Here is a 23,608-nt window from a genome sequence, read left to right as displayed (position 1 = left end):
TGGAAAAAAAAACAGATGTTCCTCACATTTCTGTGGCAGAAAGTTCGGGAATCTGAGAGGAGCCACAAATTTCCTTCCACCCAGCGTTCCCCCAAGTCTCCCGATAAAAATGATACCTCACTTGTGTGGGTAGGCCTAGCGCCCGCGACAGGAAACGCCCCAAAGCGCAACGTGGACACATCCAAATTTTTGGAAGAAAACAGAGGTGTTTTTTGCAAAGCACCTACCTGTAGATTTTGGCCTCTAGCTCAGCCGGCATCTGGGGAAACCTACCAATCCTGTTCATTTCTGAAAACTAGAGACCTAGGGAAATCCAAGGAGGGGTGACTTGCGGGGCTCGGACCAGGTTCTGTTACCCAGAATCCTTTGCAAACCTCAAAATTTGGCTAAAAAAACACATGTTCCTCACATTTCTGTGGCAGAAAGTTCGGGAATCTGAGTGGAGCCACAAATTTCCTTCCACCCAGCGTTCCCCCAAGTCTCCCGATAAAAATGATACCTCACTTGTGTGGGTAGGCCTAGCGCCCGCGACAGGAAACGCCCCAAAGCGCAACGTGGACACATCCAAATTTTTGGAAGAAAACAGAGGTGTTTTTTGCAAAGTACCTACCTGTAGATTTTGGCCTCTAGCTCAGCCGGCATCTGGGGAAACCTACCAATCCTGTGCATTTCTGAAAACTAGAGACCTAGCGAAATCCAAGGAGGGGTGCCTTGCGGGGCTCGGACCAGGTTCTGTTACCCAGAATCCTTTGCAAACCTCAAAATTTGGCTAAAAAAACACATGTTCCTCACATTTCTGTGGCAGAAAGTTCTGGAATCTGAGAGGAGCCACAAATTTCCTTCCACCCAGCGTTCCCCCAAGTCTCCCGATGAAAATGATACCTCACTTGTGTGGGTAGGCATAGCGCCTGCGACAGGAAACGCCCCAAAGCGCAACGTGGACACATCCAAATTTTTTGGAAGAAAACAGAGGTGTTTTTTGCGAAGTGCCTACCTGTAGATTTTGGCCTCTAGCTCAGCCGGCACCTAGGGAAACCTACCAAACCTGTGCATTTCTGAAAACTAGAGACCTAGGGGAATCTAAGGAGGGGTGACTTGCGGGGCTCGGACCAGGTTCTGTTACCCAGAATCCTTTGCAAACCTCAAAATTTGGCTAAAAAAACACATGTTCCTCACATTTCTGTGGCAGAAAGTTCGGGAATCTGAGAGGAGCCACAAATTTCCTTCCACCCAGCGTTCCCCCAAGTCTCCCGATAAAAATGAAACCTCACTTGTGTGGGTAGGCCTAGCGCCCGTGACAGGAAACGCCCCAAAGCGCAACGTGGACACATCCACATTTTTTGGAAGAAAACAGAGGTTTTTTTTGCGAAGTGCCTACCTGTAGATTTTGGCCTCTAGCTCAGCCGGCACCTAGGGAAACCTACCAAACCTGTGCATTTCTGAAAACTAGAGACCTAGGGGAATCCAAGGAGGGGTGACGTGCGGGGCTCGGACCAGGTTCAGTTACCCAGAATCCTTTGCAAACCTCAAAATTTGGCTAAAAAAACACATGTTCCTCACATTTCTGTGGCAGAAAGTTCGGGAATCTGAGAGGAGCCACAAATTTCCTTCCACCCAGTGTTCCCCCAAGTCTCCCGATAAAAATGATACCTCACTTGTGTGGGTAGGCCTAGCGCCCGCGACAGGAAACGCCCCAAAGCGCAACGTGGACACATCCACATTTTTTGGAAGAAAACAGAGGTGTTTTTTGCGAAGTGCCTACCTGTAGATTTTGGCCTCTAGCTCAGCCGGCACCTAGGGAAACCTACCAAACCTGTGCATTTCTGAAAACTAGAGACCTAGGGGAATCCAAGGAGGGGTGACATGCGGGGCTCGGACCAGGTTCAGTTACCCAGAATCCTTTGCAAACCTCAAAATTTGGCTAAAAAAACACATGTTCCTCACATTTCTGTGGCAGAAAGTTCTGGAATCTGAGAGGAGCCACAAATTTCCTTCCACCCAGCGTTCCCCCAAGTCTCCCGATAAAAATGATACCTCACTTGTGTGGGTAGGCATAGCGCCCGCGACAGGAAACGCCCCAAAGCGCAACGTGGACACATCCAAATTTTTGGAAGAAAACAGAGGTGTTTTTTGCGAAGTGCCTACCTGTAGATTTTGGCCTCTAGCTCAGCCGGCATCTGGGGAAACCTACCAATCCTGTGCATTTCTGAAAACTAGAGACCTAGGGAAATCCAAGGAGGGGTGACTTGCGGGGCTCGGACCAGGTTCTGTTACCCAGAATCCTTTGCAAACCTCAAAATTTGGCTAAAAACATGTTCCTCACATTTCTGTGGCAGAAAGTTCTGGAATCTGAGAGGAGCCACAAATTTCCTTCCACCCAGCGTTCCCCCAAGTCTCCCGATAAAAATGATACCTCACTTGTGTGGGTAGGCATAGCGCCCGCGACAGGAAACGCCCCAAAGCGCAACGTGGACACATCCAAATTTTTGGAAGAAAACAGAGGTGTTTTTTGCGAAGTGCCTACCTGTAGATTTTGGCCTCTAGCTCAGCCGGCATCTGGGGAAACCTACCAATCCTGTGCATTTCTGAAAACTAGAGACCTAGGGAAATCCAAGGAGGGGTGACTTGCGGGGCTCGGACCAGGTTCTGTTACCCAGAATCCTTTGCAAACCTCAAAATTTGGCTAAAGAAACACATGTTCCTCACATTTCTGTGGCAGAAAGTTCTGGAATCTGAGAGGAGCCACAAATTTCCTTCCACCCAGCGTTCCCCCAAGTCTCCCGATAAAAATAATACCTCACTTGTGTGGGTAGGCCTAGCGCCCGCGACAGGAAATGCCCCAAAGCGCAACGTGGACACATCCAAATTTTTGAGAAGAAAACAGAGGTGTTTTTTGCGAAGTGCCTACCTGTAGATTTTGGCCTCTAGCTCAGCCGGCACCCAGGGAAACCTACCAAACCTGTGCATTTTTGAAAACTAGAGACCTAGGGGAATCTAAGGAGGGGTGACTTGCGGGGCTCGGACCAAGTTCTGTTACCCAGAATCCTTTGCAAACCTCAAAATTTGGCTAAAAAAACACATGTTCCTTACATTTCTGTGGCAGAAAGTTCTGGAATCTGAGAGGAGCCACAAATTTCCTTCCACCCAGCGTTCCCCCAAGTCTCCCGATAAAAATAATACCTCACTTGTGTGGGTAGGCCTAGCGCCCGGGACAGGAAACGCCCCAAAGCGCAACGTGGACACATCCAAATTTTTGGGAAGAAAACAGAGGTGTTTTTTGCGAAGTGCCTACCTGTAGATTTTGGCCTCTAGCTCAGCCGGCACCCAGGAAAACCTACCAAACCTGTGCTTTTCTGAAAACTAGAGACCTAGGGGAATCCAAGGAGGGGTGACTTGCGGGGCTCGGACCAGGTTCTGTTACCCAGAATCCTTTGCAAACCTCAAAATTTGGCTAAAAAAACACATGTTCCTCACATTTCTGTGGCAGAAAGTTCTGGAATCTGAGAGGAGCCACAAATTTCCTTCCACCCAGCGTTCCCCCAAGTCTCCCGATAAAAATAATACCTCACTTGTGTGGGTAGGCCTAGCGCCCGGGACAGGAAACGCCCCAAAGCGCAACGAGGACACATCCACATTTTTGGAAGAAAACAGAGGTGTTTTTTGCGAAGTGCCTACCTGTAGATTTTGGCCTCTAGCTCAGCCGACACCTAGGGAAACCTACCAAACCTGTGCATTTCTGAAAACTAGAGACCTAGGGAAATCCAAGGAGGGGTGACTTGCGGGGCTCGGACCAGGTTCTGTTACCCAGAATCCTTTGCAAAACTCAAAATTTGGCTAAAAAAACACATGTTCCTCACATTTCTGTGGCAGAAAGTTCTGGAATCTGAGAGGAGCAACAAATTTCCTTCCACCCAGCGTTCCCCCAAGTCTCCCGATAAAAATGATACCTCACTTGTGTGGGTAGGCCTAGCGCCCGCGACAGGAAATGCCCCAAAGCGCAACGTGGACACATCCACATTTTTGGGAAGAAAACAGAGGTGTTTTTTGCGAAGTGCCTACCTGTAGATTTTGGCCTCTAGCTCAACCGGCACCTAGGGAAACCTACCAAACCTGTGCTTTTCTGAAAACTAGAGACCTAGGGGAATCTAATGAGGGGTGACTTGCGGGGCTCGGACCAGGTTCTGTTACCCAGAATCCTTTGCAAACCTCAAAATTTGGCTAAAAAAACACATGTTCCTCACATTTCTGTGGCAGAAAATTCGGGAATCTGAGAGGAGCCACAAATTTCCTTCCACCCAGCGTTCCCCCAAGTCTCCCGATAAAAATGATACCTCACTTGTGTGGGTAGGCCTAGTGCCCGCGACAGGAAACACCCCAAAGCGCAACGTGGACACATCCACATTTTTTGGAAGAAAACAGAGGTGTTTTTTGCGAAGTGCCTACCTGTAGATTTTGGCCTCTAGCTCAGCCGGCACCTAGGGAAACCTACCAAACCTGTGCATTTCTGAAAACTAGAGACCTAGGGGAATCCAAGGAGGGGTGACGTGCGGGGCTCGGACCAGGTTCAGTTACCCAGAATCCTTTGCAAACCTCAAAATTTGGCTAAAAAAACACATGTTCCTCAAATTTCTGTGGCAGAAAGTTCGGGAATCTGAGAGGAGCCACAAATTTCCTTCCACCCAGCGTTCCCCCAAGTCTCCCGATAAAAATGATACCTCACTTGTGTGGGTAGGCCTAGCGCCCGCGACAGGAAACGCCCCAAAGCGCAACGAGGACACATCCAAATTTTTGGAAGAAAACGGAGGTGTTTTTTGCAAAGTACCTACCTGTATATTTTGGCCTCTATCTCAGCCGGCACCTAGGGAAACCTACCAAACCTGTGCATTTCTGAAAACTAGAGACCTAGGGGAATCCAAGGAGGGGTGACTTGCGGGGCTCGGACCAGGTTCTGTTACCCAGAATCCTTTGTAAACCTCAAAATTTGGCTAAAAAAACACATGTTCCTCACATTTCTGTGGCAGAAAGTTCTGGAATCTGAGAGGAACCACAAATTTCCTTCCACCCAGCGTTCCCCCAAGTCTCCCGATAAAAATGATACCTCACTTGTGTGGGTAGGCCTAGCGCCCGCGACAGGAAACGCCCCAAAGCGCAACGTGGACACATCCAAATTTTTGGAAGAAAACAGAGGTGTTTTTTGCGAAGTGCCTACCTGTAGATTTTGGCTTCTACCTCAGCCGGCACCTAGGGAAACCTACCAAACCTGGGCGTTTCTGAAAACTAGAGACCTAGGGGAATCCAAGGAGGGGTGACTTGCGGGGCTCGGACCAGGTTCTGTTACCCAGAATCCTTTGCAAACCTCAAAATTTAGCTAAAAAAACACATGTTCCTCACATTTCTGTGGCAGAAAGTTCTGGAATCTGAGAGGAGCCACAAATTTCCTTCCACCCAGCGTTCCCCCAAGTCTCCCGATAAAAATGATACCTCACTTGTGTGGGTAGGCATAGCGCCCGCGACAGGAAACGCCCCAAAGCGCAACGTGGACACATCCAAATTTTTTGGAAGAAAACAGAGGTGTTTTTTGCGAAGTGCCTACCTGTAGATTTTGGCCTCTAGCTCAGCCGGCACCTAGGGAAACCTACAAAACCTGTGGATTTCTGAAAACTAGAGACCTAGGGGAATCTAAGGAGGGGTGACTTGCGGGGCTCGGACCAGGTTCTGTTACCCAGAATCCTTTGCAAACCTCAAAATTTGGCTAAAAAAACACATGTTCCTCACATTTCTGTGGCAGAAAGTTCGGGAATCTGAGAGGAGCCACAAATTTCCTTCCACCCAGCGTTCCCCCAAGTCTCCCGATAAAAATGAAACCTCACTTGTGTGGGTAGGCCTAGCGCACGCGACAGGAAACGCCCCAAAGCGCAACGTGGACACCTCCAAATTTTTGGAAGAAAACAGAGGTGTTTTTTGCAAAGTACCTACCTGTAGATTTTGGCCTCTAGCTCAGCCGGCACCTAGGGAAACCTACCAAACCTGTGCATTTCTGAAAACTAGAGACCTAGGGGAATCCAAGGAGGGGTGACTTGCGGGGCTCGGACCAGGTTCTGTTACCCAGAATCCTTTGCAAACCTCAAAATTTGGCTAAAGAAACACATGTTCCTCACATTTCTGTGGCAGAAAGTTCTGGAATCTGAGAGGAGCCACAAATTTCCTTCCACCCAGCGTTCCCCCAAGTCTCCCGATAAAAATAATACCTCACTTGTGTGGGTAGGCCTAGCGCCTGCGACAGGAAATGCCCCAAAGCGCAACGTGGACACATCCAAATTTTTGGGAAGAAAACAGAGGTGTTTTTTGCGAAGTGCCTACCTGTAGATTTTGGCCTCTAGCTCAGCCGGCACCTAGGGAAACCTACCAAACCTGTGCATTTTTGAAAACTAGAGACATAGGGGAATCTAAGGAGGGGTGACTTGCGGGGCTCGGACCAGGTTATGTTACCCAGAATCCTTTGCAAACCTCAAAATTTGGCTAAAAAAACACATGTTCCTCACATTTCTGTGGCAGAAAGTTCTGGAATCTGAGAGGAGCCACAAATTTCCTTCCACCCAGCGTTCCCCCAAGTCTCCTGATAAAAATAATACCTCACTTGTGTGGGTAGGCCTAGCGCCCGGGACAGGAAACGCCCCAAAGCGCAACGTGGACACATCCAAATTTTTGGAAGAAAACAGAGGTGTTTTTTGCGAAGTGCTTACCTGTAGATTTTGGCCTCTAGCTCAGCCAGCACCTCGGGAAACCTACGAAACCTGTGCATTTCTGAAAACTAGAGACCTAAGGGAATCCAAGGAGGGGTGACTTGCGGGGCTCGGACCAGGTTCTGTTACCCAGAATCCTTTGCAAACCTCAAAATTTGGCAAAAAAAACAGATGTTCCTCACATTTCTGTGGCAGAAAGTTCGGGAATCTGAGAGGAGCCACAAATTTCCTTCCACCCAGCGTTCCCCCAAGTCTCCCGATAAAAATGATACCTCACTTGTGTGGGTAGGCCTAGCGCCCGCGACAGGAAACGCCCCAAAGCGCAACGTGGACACATCCAAATTTTTGGAAGAAAACAGAGGTGTTTTTTGCAAAGTACCTACCTGTAGATTTTGGCCTCTAGCTCAGCCGGCATCTGGGGAAACCTACCAATCCTGTTCATTTCTGAAAACTAGAGACCTAGGGAAATCCAAGGAGGGGTGACTTGCGGGGCTCGGACCAGGTTCTGTTACCCAGAATCCTTTGCAAACCTCAAAATTTGGCTAAAAAAACACATGTTCCTCACATTTCTGTGGCAGAAAGTTCGGGAATCTGAGTGGAGCCACAAATTTCCTTCCACCCAGCGTTCCCCCAAGTCTCCCGATAAAAATGATACCTCACTTGTGTGGGTAGGCCTAGCGCCCGCGACAGGAAACGCCCCAAAGCGCAACGTGGACACATCCAAATTTTTGGAAGAAAACAGAGGTGTTTTTTGCAAAGTACCTACCTGTAGATTTTGGCCTCTAGCTCAGCCGGCATCTGGGGAAACCTACCAATCCTGTGCATTTCTGAAAACTAGAGACCTAGCGAAATCCAAGGAGGGGTGCCTTGCGGGGCTCGGACCAGGTTCTGTTACCCAGAATCCTTTGCAAACCTCAAAATTTGGCTAAAAAAACACATGTTCCTCACATTTCTGTGGCAGAAAGTTCGGGAATCTGAGTGGAGCCACAAATTTCCTTCCACCCAGCGTTCCCCCAAGTCTCCCGATAAAAATGATACCTCACTTGTGTGGGTAGGCCTAGCGCCCGCGACAGGAAACGCCCCAAAGCGCAACGTGGACACATCCAAATTTTTGGAAGAAAACAGAGGTGTTTTTTGCAAAGTACCTACCTGTAGATTTTGGCCTCTAGCTCAGCCGGCATCTGGGGAAACCTACCAATCCTGTGCATTTCTGAAAACTAGAGACCTAGCGAAATCCAAGGAGGGGTGCCTTGCGGGGCTCGGACCAGGTTCTGTTACCCAGAATCCTTTGCAAACCTCAAAATTTGGCTAAAAAAACACATGTTCCTCACATTTCTGTGGCAGAAAGTTCTGGAATCTGAGAGGAGCCACAAATTTCCTTCCACCCAGCGTTCCCCCAAGTCTCCCGATGAAAATGATACCTCACTTGTGTGGGTAGGCATAGCGCCCGCGACAGGAAACGCCCCAAAGCGCAACGTGGACACATCCAAATTTTTTGGAAGAAAACAGAGGTGTTTTTTGCGAAGTGCCTACCTGTAGATTTTGGCCTCTAGCTCAGCCGGCACCTAGGGAAACCTACCAAACCTGTGCATTTCTGAAAACTAGAGACCTAGGGGAATCTAAGGAGGGGTGACTTGCGGGGCTCGGACCAGGTTCTGTTACCCAGAATCCTTTGCAAACCTCAAAATTTGGCTAAAAAAACACATGTTCCTCACATTTCTGTGGCAGAAAGTTCGGGAATCTGAGAGGAGCCACAAATTTCCTTCCACCCAGCGTTCCCCCAAGTCTCCCGATAAAAATGAAACCTCACTTGTGTGGGTAGGCCTAGCGCCCGCGACAGGAAACGCCCCAAAGCGCAACGTGGACACATCCACATTTTTTGGAAGAAAACAGAGGTTTTTTTTGCGAAGTGCCTACCTGTAGATTTTGGCCTCTAGCTCAGCCGGCACCTAGGGAAACCTACCAAACCTGTGCATTTCTGAAAACTAGAGACCTAGGGGAATCCAAGGAGGGGTGACGTGCGGGGCTCGGACCAGGTTCAGTTACCCAGAATCCTTTGCAAACCTCAAAATTTGGCTAAAAAAACACATGTTCCTCACATTTCTGTGGCAGAAAGTTCGGGAATCTGAGAGGAGCCACAAATTTCCTTCCACCCAGTGTTCCCCCAAGTCTCCCGATAAAAATGATACCTCACTTGTGTGGGTAGGCCTAGCGCCCGCGACAGGAAACGCCCCAAAGCGCAACGTGGACACATCCACATTTTTTGGAGAAAACAGAGGTGTTTTTTGCGAAGTGCCTACCTGTAGATTTTGGCCTCTAGCTCAGCCGGCACCTAGGGAAACCTACCAAACCTGTGCATTTCTGAAAACTAGAGACCTAGGGGAATCCAAGGAGGGGTGACATGCGGGGCTCGGACCAGGTTCAGTTACCCAGAATCCTTTGCAAACCTCAAAATTTGGCTAAAAAAACACATGTTCCTCACATTTCTGTGGCAGAAAGTTCGGGAATCTGAGAGGAGCCACAAATTTCCTTCCACCCAGCGTTCCCCCAAGTCTCCCGATAAAAATGATACCTCACTTGTGTGGGTAGGCATAGCGCCCGCGACAGGAAACGCCCCAAAGCGCAACGTGGACACATCCAAATTTTTGGAAGAAAACAGAGGTGTTTTTTGCGAAGTGCCTACCTGTAGATTTTGGCCTCTAGCTCAGCCGGCATCTGGGGAAACCTACCAATCCTGTGCATTTCTGAAAACTAGAGACCTAGGGAAATCCAAGGAGGGGTGACTTGCGGGGCTCGGACCAGGTTCTGTTACCCAGAATCCTTTGCAAACCTCAAAATTTGGCTAAAAACATGTTCCTCACATTTCTGTGGCAGAAAGTTCTGGAATCTGAGAGGAGCCACAAATTTCCTTCCACCCAGCGTTCCCCCAAGTCTCCCGATAAAAATGATACCTCACTTGTGTGGGTAGGCCTAGCGCCTGCGACAGGAAACGCCCCAAAGCGCAACGTGGACACATCCAAATTTTTGGGAAGAAAACAGAGGTGTTTTTTGCGAAGTGCCTACCTGTAGATTTTGGCCTCTAGCTCAACCGGCACCTAGGGAAACCTACCAAACCTGTGCATTTCTGAAAACTAGAGACCTAGGGGAATCCAAGGAGGGGTGACTTGCGGGGCTCGGACCAGGTTCTGTTACCCAGAATCCTTTGCAAACCTCAAAATTTGGCTAAAGAAACACATGTTCCTCACATTTCTGTGGCAGAAAGTTCTGGAATCTGAGAGGAGCCACAAATTTCCTTCCACCCAGCGTTCCCCCAAGTCTCCCGATAAAAATAATACCTCACTTGTGTGGGTAGGCCTAGCGCCCGCGACAGGAAATGCCCCAAAGCGCAACGTGGACACATCCAAATTTTTGAGAAGAAAACAGAGGTGTTTTTTGCGAAGTGCCTACCTGTAGATTTTGGCCTCTAGCTCAGCCGGCACCCAGGGAAACCTACCAAACCTGTGCATTTTTGAAAACTAGAGACCTAGGGGAATCTAAGGAGGGGTGACTTGCGGGGCTCGGACCAAGTTCTGTTACCCAGAATCCTTTGCAAACCTCAAAATTTGGCTAAAAAAACACATGTTCCTTACATTTCTGTGGCAGAAAGTTCTGGAATCTGAGAGGAGCCACAAATTTCCTTCCACCCAGCGTTCCCCCAAGTCTCCCGATAAAAATAATACCTCACTTGTGTGGGTAGGCCTAGCGCCCGGGACAGGAAACGCCCCAAAGCGCAACGTGGACACATCCAAATTTTTGGGAAGAAAACAGAGGTGTTTTTTGCGAAGTGCCTACCTGTAGATTTTGGCCTCTAGCTCAGCCGGCACCCAGGAAAACCTACCAAACCTGTGCTTTTCTGAAAACTAGAGACCTAGGGGAATCCAAGGAGGGGTGACTTGCGGGGCTCGGACCAGGTTCTGTTACCCAGAATCCTTTGCAAAACTCAAAATTTGGCTAAAAAAACACATGTTCCTCACATTTCTGTGGCAGAAAGTTCTGGAATCTGAGAGGAGCCACAAATTTCCTACCACCCAGCGTTCCCCCAAGACTCCCGATAAAAATAATACCTCACTTGTGTGGGTAGGCCTAGCGCCCGGGACAGGAAACGCCCCAAAGCGCAACGAGGACACATCCAAATTTTTGGAAGAAAACAGAGGTGTTTTTTGCGAAGTGCCTACCTGTAGATTTTGGCCTCTAGCTCAGCCGACACCTAGGGATACCTACCAAACCTGTGCATTTCTGAAAACTAGAGACCTAGGGAAATCCAAGGAGGGGTGACTTGCGGGGCTCGGACCAGGTTCTGTTACCCAGAATCCTTTGCAAAACTCAAAATTTGGCTAAAAAAACACATGTTCCTCACATTTCTGTGGCAGAAAGTTCTGGAATCTGAGAGGAGCAACAAATTTCCTTCCACCCAGCGTTCCCCCAAGTCTCCCGATAAAAATGATACCTCACTTGTGTGGGTAGGCCTAGCGCCCGCGACAGGAAATGCCCCAAAGCGCAACGTGGACACATCCACATTTTTGGGAAGAAAACAGAGGTGTTTTTTGCGAAGTGCCTACCTGTAGATTTTGGCCTCTAGCTCAACCGGCACCTAGGGAAACCTACCAAACCTGTGCTTTTCTGAAAACTAGAGACCTAGGGGAATCTAATGAGGGGTGACTTGCGGGGCTCGGACCAGGTTCTGTTACCCAGAATCCTTTGCAAACCTCAAAATTTGGCTAAAAAAACACATGTTCCTCACATTTCTGTGGCAGAAAATTCGGGAATCTGAGAGGAGCCACAAATTTCCTTCCACCCAGCGTTCCCCCAAGTCTCCCGATAAAAATGATACCTCACTTGTGTGGGTAGGCCTAGTGCCCGCGACAGGAAACGCCCCAAAGCGCAACGTGGACACATCCACATTTTTTGGAAGAAAACAGAGGTGTTTTTTGCGAAGTGCCTACCTGTAGATTTTGGCCTCTAGCTCAGCCGGCACCTAGGGAAACCTACCAAACCTGTGCATTTCTGAAAACTAGAGACCTAGGGGAATCCAAGGAGGGGTGACGTGCGGGGCTCGGACCAGGTTCAGTTACCCAGAATCCTTTGCAAACCTCAAAATTTGGCTAAAAAAACACATGTTCCTCAAATTTCTGTGGCAGAAAGTTCGGGAATCTGAGAGGAGCCACAAATTTCCTTCCACCCAGCGTTCCCCCAAGTCTCCCGATAAAAATGATACCTCACTTGTGTGGGTAGGCCTAGCGCCCGCGACAGGAAACGCCCCAAAGCGCAACGAGGACACATCCAAATTTTTGGAAGAAAACGGAGGTGTTTTTTGCAAAGTACCTACCTGTATATTTTGGCCTCTATCTCAGCCGGCACCTAGGGAAACCTACCAAACCTGTGCATTTCTGAAAACTAGAGACCTAGGGGAATCCAAGGAGGGGTGACTTGCGGGGCTCGGACCAGGTTCTGTTACCCAGAATCCTTTGTAAACCTCAAAATTTGGCTAAAAAAACACATGTTCCTCACATTTCTGTGGCAGAAAGTTCTGGAATCTGAGAGGAACCACAAATTTCCTTCCACCCAGCGTTCCCCCAAGTCTCCCGATAAAAATTATACCTCACTTGTGTGGGTAGGCATAGCGCCCGCGACAGGAAACGCCCCAAAGCGCAACGTGGACACATCCAAATTTTTGGAAGAAAACAGAGGTGTTTTTTGCGAAGTGCCTACCTGTAGATTTTGCGGTATAGCTCAGCCGGCATCTGGGGAAACCTACCAATCCTGTGCATTTCTGAAAACTAGAGACCTAGGGAAATCCAAGGAGGGGTGACTTGCGGGGCTCGGACCAGGTTCTGTTACCCAGAATCCTTTGCAAACCTCAAAATTTGGCTAAAAACATGTTCCTCACATTTCTGTGGCAGAAAGTTCTGGAATCTGAGAGGAGCCACAAATTTCCTTCCACCCAGCGTTCCCCCAAGTCTCCCGATAAAAATGATACCTCACTTGTGTGGGTAGGCCTAGCGCCTGCGACAGGACACATCCAAATTTTTGGGATAAAACAGAGGTGTTTTTTGCGAAGTGCCTACCTGTAGATTTTGGCCTCTAGCTCAACCGGCACCTAGGGAAACCTACCAAACCTGTGCTTTTCTGAAAACTAGAGACATAGGGGAATCCAAGGAGGGGTGACTTGCGGGGCTCGGACCAGGTTCTGTTACCCAGAATCCTTTGCAAACCTCAAAATTTGGCTAAAAAAACACATGTTCCTCAAATTTCTGTGGCAGAAAGTTCGGGAATCTGAGAGGAGCCACAAATTTCCTTCCACCCAGCGTTCCCCCAAGTCTTCCGATAAAAATGATACCTCACTTGTGTGGGTAGGCCTAGCGCCCGCGACAGGAAACGCCCCAAAGCGCAACGTGGACACATCCAAATTTTTGGAAGAAAACAGAGGTGTTTTTTGCGAAGTGCCTACCTGTAGATTTTGGCTTCTACCTCAGCCGGCACCTAGGGAAACCTACCAAACCTGGGCGTTTCTGAAAACTAGAGACCTAGGGGAATCCAAGGAGGGGTGACTTGCGGGGCTCGGACCAGGTTCTGTTACCCAGAATCCTTTGCAAACCTCAAAATTTAGCTAAAAAAACACATGTTCCTCACATTTCTGTGGCAGAAAGTTCTGGAATCTGAGAGGAGCCACAAATTTCCTTCCACCCAGCGTTCCCCCAAGTCTCCCGATAAAAATGATACCTCACTTGTGTGGGTAGGCATAGCGCCCGCGACAGGAAACGCCCCAAAGCGCAACGTGGACACATCCAAATTTTTTGGAAGAAAACAGAGGTGTTTTTTGCGAAGTGCCTACCTGTAGATTTTGGCCTCTAGCTCAGCCGGCACCTAGGGAAACCTACCAAACCTGTGGATTTCTGAAAACTAGAGACCTAGGGGAATCTAAGGAGGGGTGACTTGCGGGGCTCGGACCAGGTTCTGTTACCCAGAATCCTTTGCAAACCTCAAAATTTGGCTAAAAAAACACATGTTCCTCACATTTCTGTGGCAGAAAGTTCGGGAATCTGAGAGGAGCCACAAATTTCCTTCCACCCAGCGTTCCCCCATGTCTCCCGATAAAAATGATACCTCACTTGTGTGGGTAGGCCTAGTGCCCGCGACAGGAAACGCCCCAAAGCGCAACGTGGACACATCCACATTTTTTGGAAGAAAACAGAGGTGTTTTTTGCGAAGTGCCTACCTGTAGATTTTGGCCTCTAGCTCAGCCGGCACCTAGGGAAACCTACCAAACCTGTGCATTTCTGAAAACTAGAGACCTAGGGGAATCCAAGGAGGGGTGACGTGCGGGGCTCGGACCAGGTTCAGTTACCCAGAATCCTTTGCAAACCTCAAAATTTGGCTAAAAAAACACATGTTCCTCAAATTTCTGTGGCAGAAAGTTCGGGAATCTGAGAGGAGCCACAAATTTCCTTCCACCCAGCGTTCCCCCAAGTCTCCCGATAAAAATGATACCTCACTTGTGTGGGTAGGCCTAGCGCCCGCGACAGGAAACGCCCCAAAGCGCAACGAGTACACATCCAAATTTTTGGAAGAAAACGGAGGTGTTTTTTGCAAAGTACCTACCTGTATATTTTGGCCTCTATCTCAGCCGGCACCTAGGGAAACCTACCAAACCTGTGCATTTCTGAAAACTAGAGACCTAGGGGAATCCAAGGAGGGGTGACTTGCGGGGTTCGGACCAGGTTCTGTTACCCAGAATCCTTTGTAAACCTCAAAATTTGGCTAAAAAAACACATGTTCCTCACATTTCTGTGGCAGAAAGTTCTGGAATCTGAGAGGAGCCACAAATTTCCTTCCACCCAGCGTTCCCCCAAGTCTCCCGATAAAAATGATACCTCACTTGTGTGGGTAGGCCTAGCGCCTGCGACAGGAAACGCCCCAAAGCGCAACGTGGACACATCCAAATTTTTGGGATAAAACAGAGGTGTTTTTTGCGAAGTGCCTACCTGTAGATTTTGGCCTCTAGCTCAACCGGCACCTAGGGAAACCTACCAAACCTGTGCATTTCTGAAAACTAGAGACCTAGGGGAATCCAAGGAGGGGTGACTTGCGGGGCTCGGACCAGGTTCTGTTACCCAGAATCCTTTGCAAACCTCAAAATTTGGCTAAAGAAACACATGTTCCTCACATTTCTGTGGCAGAAAGTTCTGGAATCTGAGAGGAGCCACAAATTTCCTTCCACCCAGCGTTCCCCCAAGTCTCCCGATAAAAATAATACCTCACTTGTGTGGGTAGGCCTAGCGCCCGCAACAGGAAATGCCCCAAAGCGCAACGTGGACCCATCCAAATTTTTGGGAAGAAAACAGAGGTGTTTTTTGCGAAGTGCCTACCTGTAGATTTTGGCTTCTACCTCAGCCGGCACCTAGGGAAACCTACCACACCTGGGCGTTTCTGAAAACTAGAGACCTAGGGGAATCCAAGGAGGGGTGACTTGCGGGGCTCGGACCAGGTTCTGTTACCCAGAATCCTTTGCAAACCTCAAAATTTAGCTAAAAAAACACATGTTCCTCACATTTCTGTGGCAGAAAGTTCTGGAATCTGAGAGGAGCCACAAATTTCCTTCCACCCAGCGTTCCCCCAAGTCTCCCGATAAAAATGATACATCACTTGTGTGGGTAGGCATAGCGCCCGCGACAGGAAACGCCCCAAAGCGCAACGTGGACACATCCAAATTTTTTGGAAGAAAACAGAGGTGTTTTTTGCGAAGTGCCTACCTGTAGATTTTGGCCTCTAGCTCAGCCGGCACCTAGGGAAACCTACCAAACCTGTGGATTTCTGAAAACTAGAGACCTAGGGGAATCTAAGGAGGGGTGACTTGCGGGGCTCGGACCAGGTTCTGTTACCCAGAATCCTTTGCAAACCTCAAAATTTGGCTAAAAAAACACATGTTCCTCACATTTCTGTGGCAGAAAGTTCGGGAATCTGAGAGGAGCCACAAATTTCCTTCCACCCAGCGTTCCCCCAAGTCTCCCGATAAAAATGAAACCTCACTTGTGTGGGTAGGCCTAGCGCCCGCGACAGGAAACGCCCCAAAGCGCAACGTGGACACATCCAAATTTTTGGAAGAAAACAGAGGTGTTTTTTGCAAAGTACCTACCTGTAGATTTTGGCCTCTAGCTCAGCCGGCACCTAGGGAAACCTACCAAACCTGTGCATTTCTGAAAACTAGAGACCTAGGGGAATCCAAGGAGGGGTGACTTGCGGGGCTCGGACCAGGTTCTGTTACCCAGAATCCTTTGCAAACCTCAAAATTTGGCTAAAGAAACACATGTTCCTCACATTTCTGTGGCAGAAAGTTCTGGAATCTGAGAGGAGCCACAAATTTCCTTCCACCCAGCGTTCCCCCAAGTCTCCCGATAAAAATAATACCTCACTTGTGTGGGTAGGCCTAGCGCCTGCGACAGGAAATGCCCCAAACCGCAACGTGGACACATCCAAATTTTTGGGAAGAAAACAGAGGTGTTTTTTGCGAAGTGCCTACCTGTAGATTTTGGCCTCTAGCTCAGCCGGCACCTAGGGAAACCTACCAAACCTGTGCATTTTTGAAAACTAGAGACGTAGGGGAATCTAAGGAGGGGTGACTTGCGGGGCTCGGACCAGGTTATGTTACCCAGAATCCTTTGCAAACCTCAAAATTTGGCTAAAAAAACACATGTTCCTCACATTTCTGTGGCAGAAAGTTCTGGAATCTGAGAGGAGCCACAAATTTCCTTCCACCCAGCGTTCCCCCAAGTCTCCTGATAAAAATAATACCTCACTTGTGTGGGTAGGCCTAGCGCCCGGGACAGGAAACGCCCCAAAGCGCAACGTGGACACATCCAAATTTTTGGAAGAAAACAGAGGTGTTTTTTGCGAAGTGCTTACCTGTAGATTTTGGCCTCTAGCTCAGCCAGCACCTCGGGAAACCTACAAAACCTGTGCATTTCTGAAAACTAGAGACCTAAGGGAATCCAAGGAGGGGTGACTTGCGGGGCTCGGACCAGGTTCTGTTACCCAGAATCCTTTGCAAACCTCAAAATTTGGCAAAAAAAACAGATGTTCCTCACATTTCTGTGGCAGAAAGTTCGGGAATCTGAGAGGAGCCACAAATTTCCTTCCACCCAGCGTTCCCCCAAGTCTCCCGATAAAAATGATACCTCACTTGTGTGGGTAGGCCTAGCGCCCGCGACAGGAAACGCCCCAAAGCGCAACGTGGACACATCCAAATTTTTGGAAGAAAACAGAGGTGTTTTTTGCAAAGTACCTACCTGTAGATTTTGGCCTCTAGCTCAGCCGGCATCTGGGGAAACCTACCAATCCTGTTCATTTCTGAAAACTAGAGACCTAGGGAAATCCAAGGAGGGGTGACTTGCGGGGCTCGGACCAGGTTCTGTTACCCAGAATCCTTTGCAAACCTCAAAATTTGGCTAAAAAAACACATGTTCCTCACATTTCTGTGGCAGAAAGTTCGGGAATCTGAGTGGAGCCACAAATTTCCTTCCACCCAGCGTTCCCCCAAGTCTCCCGATAAAAATGATACCTCACTTGTGTGGGTAGGCCTAGCGCCCGCGACAGGAAACGCCCCAAAGCGCAACGTGGACACATCCAAATTTTTGGAAGAAAACAGAGGTGTTTTTTGCAAAGTACCTACCTGTAGATTTTGGCCTCTAGCTCAGCCGGCATCTGGGGAAACCTACCAATCCTGTGCATTTCTGAAAACTAGAGACCTAGCGAAATCCAAGGAGGGGTGCCTTGCGGGGCTCGGACCAGGTTCTGTTACCCAGAATCCTTTGCAAACCTCAAAATTTGGCTAAAAAAACACATGTTCCTCACATTTCTGTGGCAGAAAGTTCGGGAATCTGAGTGGAGCCACAAATTTCCTTCCACCCAGCGTTCCCCCAAGTCTCCCGATAAAAATGATACCTCACTTGTGTGGGTAGGCCTAGCGCCCGCGACAGGAAACGCCCCAAAGCGCAACGTGGACACATCCAAATTTTTGGAAGAAAACAGAGGTGTTTTTTGCAAAGTACCTACCTGTAGATTTTGGCCTCTAGCTCAGCCGGCATCTGGGGAAACCTACCAATCCTGTGCATTTCTGAAAACTAGAGACCTAGCGAAATCCAAGGAGGGGTGCCTTGCGGGGCTCGGACCAGGTTCTGTTACCCAGAATCCTTTGCAAACCTCAAAATTTGGCTAAAAAACACATGTTCCTCACATTTCTGTGGCAGAAAGTTCTGGAATCTGAGAGGAGCCACAAATTTCCTTCCACCCAGCGTTCCCCCAAGTCTCCCGATGAAAATGATACCTCACTTGTGTGGGTAGGCATAGCGCCCGCGACAGGAAACGCCCCAAAGCGCAACGTGGACACATCCAAATTTTTTGGAAGAAAACAGAGGTGTTTTTTGCGAAGTGCCTACCTGTAGATTTTGGCCTCTAGCTCAGCCGGCACCTAGGGAAACCTACCAAACCTGTGCATTTCTGAAAACTAGAGACCTAGGGGAATCTAAGGAGGGGTGACTTGCGGGGCTCGGACCAGGTTCTGTTACCCAGAATCCTTTGCAAACCTCAAAATTTGGCTAAAAAAACACATGTTCCTCACATTTCTGTGGCAGAAAGTTCGGGAATCTGAGAGGAGCCACAAATTTCCTTCCACCCAGCGTTCCCCCAAGTCTCCCGATAAAAATGAAACCTCACTTGTGTGGGTAGGCCTAGCGCCCGCGACAGGAAACGCCCCAAAGCGCAACGTGGACACATCCACATTTTTTGGAAGAAAACAGAGGTTTTTTTTGCGAAGTGCCTACCTGTAGATTTTGGCCTCTAGCTCAGCCGGCACCTAGGGAAACCTACCAAACCTGTGCATTTCTGAAAACTAGAGACCTAGGGGAATCCAAGGAGGGGTGACGTGCGGGGCTCGGACCAGGTTCAGTTACCCAGAATCCTTTGCAAACCTCAAAATTTGGCTATAAAAACACATGTTCCTCACATTTCTGTGGCAGAAAGTTCGGGAATCTGAGAGGAGCCACAAATTTCCTTCCACCCAGTGTTCCCCCAAGTCTCCCGATAAAAATGATACCTCACTTGTGTGGGTAGGCCTAGCGCCCGCGACAGGAAACGCCCCAAAGCGCAACGTGGACACATCCACATTTTTTGGAAGAAAACAGAGGTGTTTTTTGCGAAGTGCCTACCTGTAGATTTTGGCCTCTAGCTCAGCCGGCACCTAGGGAAACCTACCAAACCTGTGCATTTCTGAAAACTAGAGACCTAGGGGAATCCAAGGAGGGGTGACATGCGGGGCTCGGACCAGGTTCAGTTACCCAGAATCCTTTGCAAACCTCAAAATTTGGCTAAAAAAACACATGTTCCTCACATTTCTGTGGCAGAAAGTTCTGGAATCTGAGAGGAGCCACAAATTTCCTTCCACCCAGCGTTCCCCCAAGTCTCCCGATAAAAATGATACCTCACTTGTGTGGGTAGGCATAGCGCCCGCGACAGGAAACGCCCCAAAGCGCAACGTGGACACATCCACATTTTTGGAAGAAAACAGAGGTGTTTTTTGCGAAGTGCCTACCTGTAGATTTTGGCCTCTAGCTCAGCCGGCATCTGGGGAAACCTACCAATCCTGTGCATTTCTGAAAACTAGAGACCTAGGGAAATCCAAGGAGGGGTGACTTGCGGGGCTCGGACCAGGTTCTGTTACCCAGAATCCTTTGCAAACCTCAAAATTTGGCTAAAAACATGTTCCTCACATTTCTGTGGCAGAAAGTTCTGGAATCTGAGAGGAGCCACAAATTTCCTTCCACCCAGCGTTCCCCCAAGTCTCCCGATAAAAATGATACCTCACTTGTGTGGGTAGGCCTAGCGCCTGCGACAGGAAACGCCCCAAAGCGCAACGTGGACACATCCAAATTTTTGGGAAGAAAACAGAGGTGTTTTTTGCGAAGTGCCTACCTGTAGATTTTGGCCTCTAGCTCAACCGGCACCTAGGGAAACCTACCAAACCTGTGCATTTCTGAAAACTAGAGACCTAGGGGAATCCAAGGAGGGGTGACTTGCGGGGCTCGGACCAGGTTCTGTTACCCAGAATCCTTTGCAAACCTCAAAATTTGGCTAAAGAAACACATGTTCCTCACATTTCTGTGGCAGAAAGTTCTGGAATCTGAGAGGAGCCACAAATTTCCTTCCACCCAGCGTTCCCCCAAGTCTCCCGATAAAAATAATACCTCACTTGTGTGGGTAGGCCTAGCGCCCGCGACAGGAAATGCCCCAAAGCGCAACGTGGACACATCCAAATTTTTGAGAAGAAAACAGAGGTGTTTTTTGCGAAGTGCCTACCTGTAGATTTTGGCCTCTAGCTCAGCCGGCACCCAGGGAAACCTACCAAACCTGTGCATTTTTGAAAACTAGAGACCTAGGGGAATCTAAGGAGGGGTGACTTGCGGGGCTCGGACCAAGTTCTGTTACCCAGAATCCTTTGCAAACCTCAAAATTTGGCTAAAAAAACACATGTTCCTTACATTTCTGTGGCAGAAAGTTCTGGAATCTGAGAGGAGCCACAAATTTCCTTCCACCCAGCATTCCCCCAAGTCTCCCGATAAAAATAATACCTCACTTGTGTGGGTAGGCCTAGCGCCCGGGACAGGAAACGCCCCAAAGCGCAACGTGGACACATCCAAATTTTTGGGAAGAAAACAGAGGTGTTTTTTGCGAAGTGCCTACCTGTAGATTTTGGCCTCTAGCTCAGCCGGCACCCAGGAAAACCTACCAAACCTGTGCTTTTCTGAAAACTAGAGACCTAGGGGAATCCAAGGAGGGGTGACTTGCGGGGCTCGGACCAGGTTCTGTTACCCAGAATCCTTTGCAAACCTCAAAATTTGGCTAAAAAAACACATGTTCCTCACATTTCTGTGGCAGAAAGTTCTGGAATCTGAGAGGAGCCACAAATTTCCTTCCACCCAGCGTTCCCCCAAGTCTCCCGATAAAAATAATACCTCACTTGTGTGGGTAGGCCTAGCGCCCGGGACAGGAAACGCCCCAAAGCGCAACGAGGACACATCCAAATTTTTGGAAGAAAACAGAGGTGTTTTTTGCGAAGTGCCTACCTGTAGATTTTGGCCTCTAGCTCAGCCGACACCTAGGGAAACCTACCAAACCTGTGCATTTCTGAAAACTAGAGACCTAGGGAAATCCAAGGAGGGGTGACTTGCGGGGCTCGGACCAGGTTCTGTTACCCAGAATCCTTTGCAAAACTCAAAATTTGGCTAAAAAAACACATGTTCCTCACATTTCTGTGGCAGAAAGTTCTGGAATCTGAGAGGAGCAACAAATTTCCTTCCACCCAGCGTTCCCCCAAGTCTCCCGATAAAAATGATACCTCACTTGTGTGGGTAGGCCTAGCGCCCGCGACAGGAAATGCCCCAAAGCGCAACGTGGACACATCCACATTTTTGGGAAGAAAACAGAGGTGTTTTTTGCGAAGTGCCTACCTGTAGATTTTGGCCTCTAGCTCAACCGGCACCTAGGGAAACCTACCAAACCTGTGCTTTTCTGAAAACTAGAGACCTAGGGGAATCTAATGAGGGGTGACTTGCGGGGCTCGGACCAGGTTCTGTTACCCAGAATCCTTTGCAAACCTCAAAATTTGGCTAAAAAAACACATGTTCCTCACATTTCTGTGGCAGAAAATTCGGGAATCTGAGAGGAGCCACAAATTTCCTTCCACCCAGCGTTCCCCCAAGTCTCCCGATAAAAATGATACCTCACTTGTGTGGGTAGGCCTAGTGCCCGCGACAGGAAACGCCCCAAAGCGCAACGTGGACACATCCACATTTTTTGGAAGAAAACAGAGGTGTTTTTTGCGAAGTGCCTACCTGTAGATTTTGGCCTCTAGCTGAGCCGGCACCTAGGGAAACCTACCAAACCTGTGCATTTCTGAAAACTAGAGACCTAGGGGAATCCAAGGAGGGGTGACGTGCGGGGCTCGGACCAGGTTCAGTTACCCAGAATCCTTTGCAAACCTCAAAATTTGGCTAAAAAAACACATGTTCCTCAAATTTCTGTGGCAGAAAGTTCGGGAATCTGAGAGGAGCCACAAATTTCCTTTCACCCAGCGTTCCCCCAAGTCTCCCGATAAAAATGATACCTCACTTGTGTGGGTAGGCATAGCGCCCGCGACAGGAAACGCCCCAAAGCGCAACGTGGACACATCCAAATTTTTGGGAAGAAAACAGAGGTGTTTTTTGCGAAGTGCCTACCTGTAGATTTTGGCCTCTAGCTCAGCCGGCACCTAGGGAAACCTACCAAACCTGTGCATTTTTGAAAACTAGAGACGTAGGGGAATCTAAGGAGGGGTGACTTGCGGGGCTCGGACCAGGTTATGTTACCCAGAATCCTTTGCAAACCTCAAAATTTGGCTAAAAAAACACATGTTCCTCACATTTCTGTGGCAGAAAGTTCTGGAATCTGAGAGGAGCCACAAATTTCCTTCCACCCAGCGTTCCCCCAAGTCTCCTGATAAAAATAATACCTCACTTGTGTGGGTAGGCCTAGCGCCCGGGACAGGAAACGCCCCAAAGCGCAACGTGGACACATCCAAATTTTTGGAAGAAAACAGAGGTGTTTTTTGCGAAGTGCTTACCTGTAGATTTTGGCCTCTAGCTCAGCCAGCACCTCGGGAAACCTACGAAACCTGTGCATTTCTGAAAACTAGAGACCTAAGGGAATCCAAGGAGGGGTGACTTGCGGGGCTCGGACCAGGTTCTGTTACCCAGAATCCTTTGCAAACCTCAAAATTTGGCAAAAAAAACAGATGTTCCTCACATTTCTGTGGCAGAAAGTTCGGGAATCTGAGAGGAGCCACAAATTTCCTTCCACCCAGCGTTCCCCCAAGTCTCCCGATAAAAATGATACCTCACTTGTGTGGGTAGGCCTAGCGCCCGCGACAGGAAACGCCCCAAAGCGCAACGTGGACACATCCAAATTTTTGGAAGAAAACAGAGGTGTTTTTTGCAAAGTACCTACCTGTAGATTTTGGCCTCTAGCTCAGCCGGCATCTGGGGAATCCTACCAATCCTGTTCATTTCTGAAAACTAGAGACCTAGGGAAATCCAAGGAGGGGTGACTTGCGGGGCTCGGACCAGGTTCTGTTACCCAGAATCCTTTGCAAACCTCAAAATTTGGCTAAAAAAACACATGTTCCTCACATTTCTGTGGCAGAAAGTTCGGGAATCTGAGTGGAGCCACAAAATTCCTTCCACCCAGCGTTCCCCCAAGTCTCCCGATAAAAATGATACCTCACTTGTGTGGGTAGGCCTAGCGCCCGCGACAGGAAACGCCCCAAAGCGCAACGTGAACACATCCAAATTTTTGGAAGAAAACAGAGGTGTTTTTTGCAAAGTACCTACCTGTAGATTTTGGCCTCTAGCTCAGCCGGCATCTGGGGAAACCTACCAATCCTGTGCATTTCTGAAAACTAGAGACCTAGCGAAATCCAAGGAGGGGTGCCTTGCGGGGCTCGGACCAGGTTCTGTTACCCAGAATCCTTTGCAAACCTCAAAATTTGGCTAAAAAAACACATGTTCCTCACATTTCTGTGGCAGAAAGTTCGGGAATCTGAGTGGAGCCACAAATTTCCTTCCACCCAGCGTTCCCCCAAGTCTCCCGATAAAAATGATACCTCACTTGTGTGGGTAGGCCTAGCGCCCGCGACAGGAAACGCCCCAAAGCGCAACGTGGACACATCCAAATTTTTGGAAGAAAACAGAGGTGTTTTTTGCAAAGTACCTACCTGTAGATTTTGGCCTCTAGCTCAGCCG

This window comes from Pleurodeles waltl, chromosome 6, assembly GCF_031143425.1.
Source record: "Pleurodeles waltl isolate 20211129_DDA chromosome 6, aPleWal1.hap1.20221129, whole genome shotgun sequence".
Taxonomy (NCBI): domain Eukaryota; kingdom Metazoa; phylum Chordata; class Amphibia; order Caudata; family Salamandridae; genus Pleurodeles; species Pleurodeles waltl.
The sequence above is the reverse complement of the archived record's forward strand: the minus strand, read 5'-3'. Positions refer to the sequence as shown.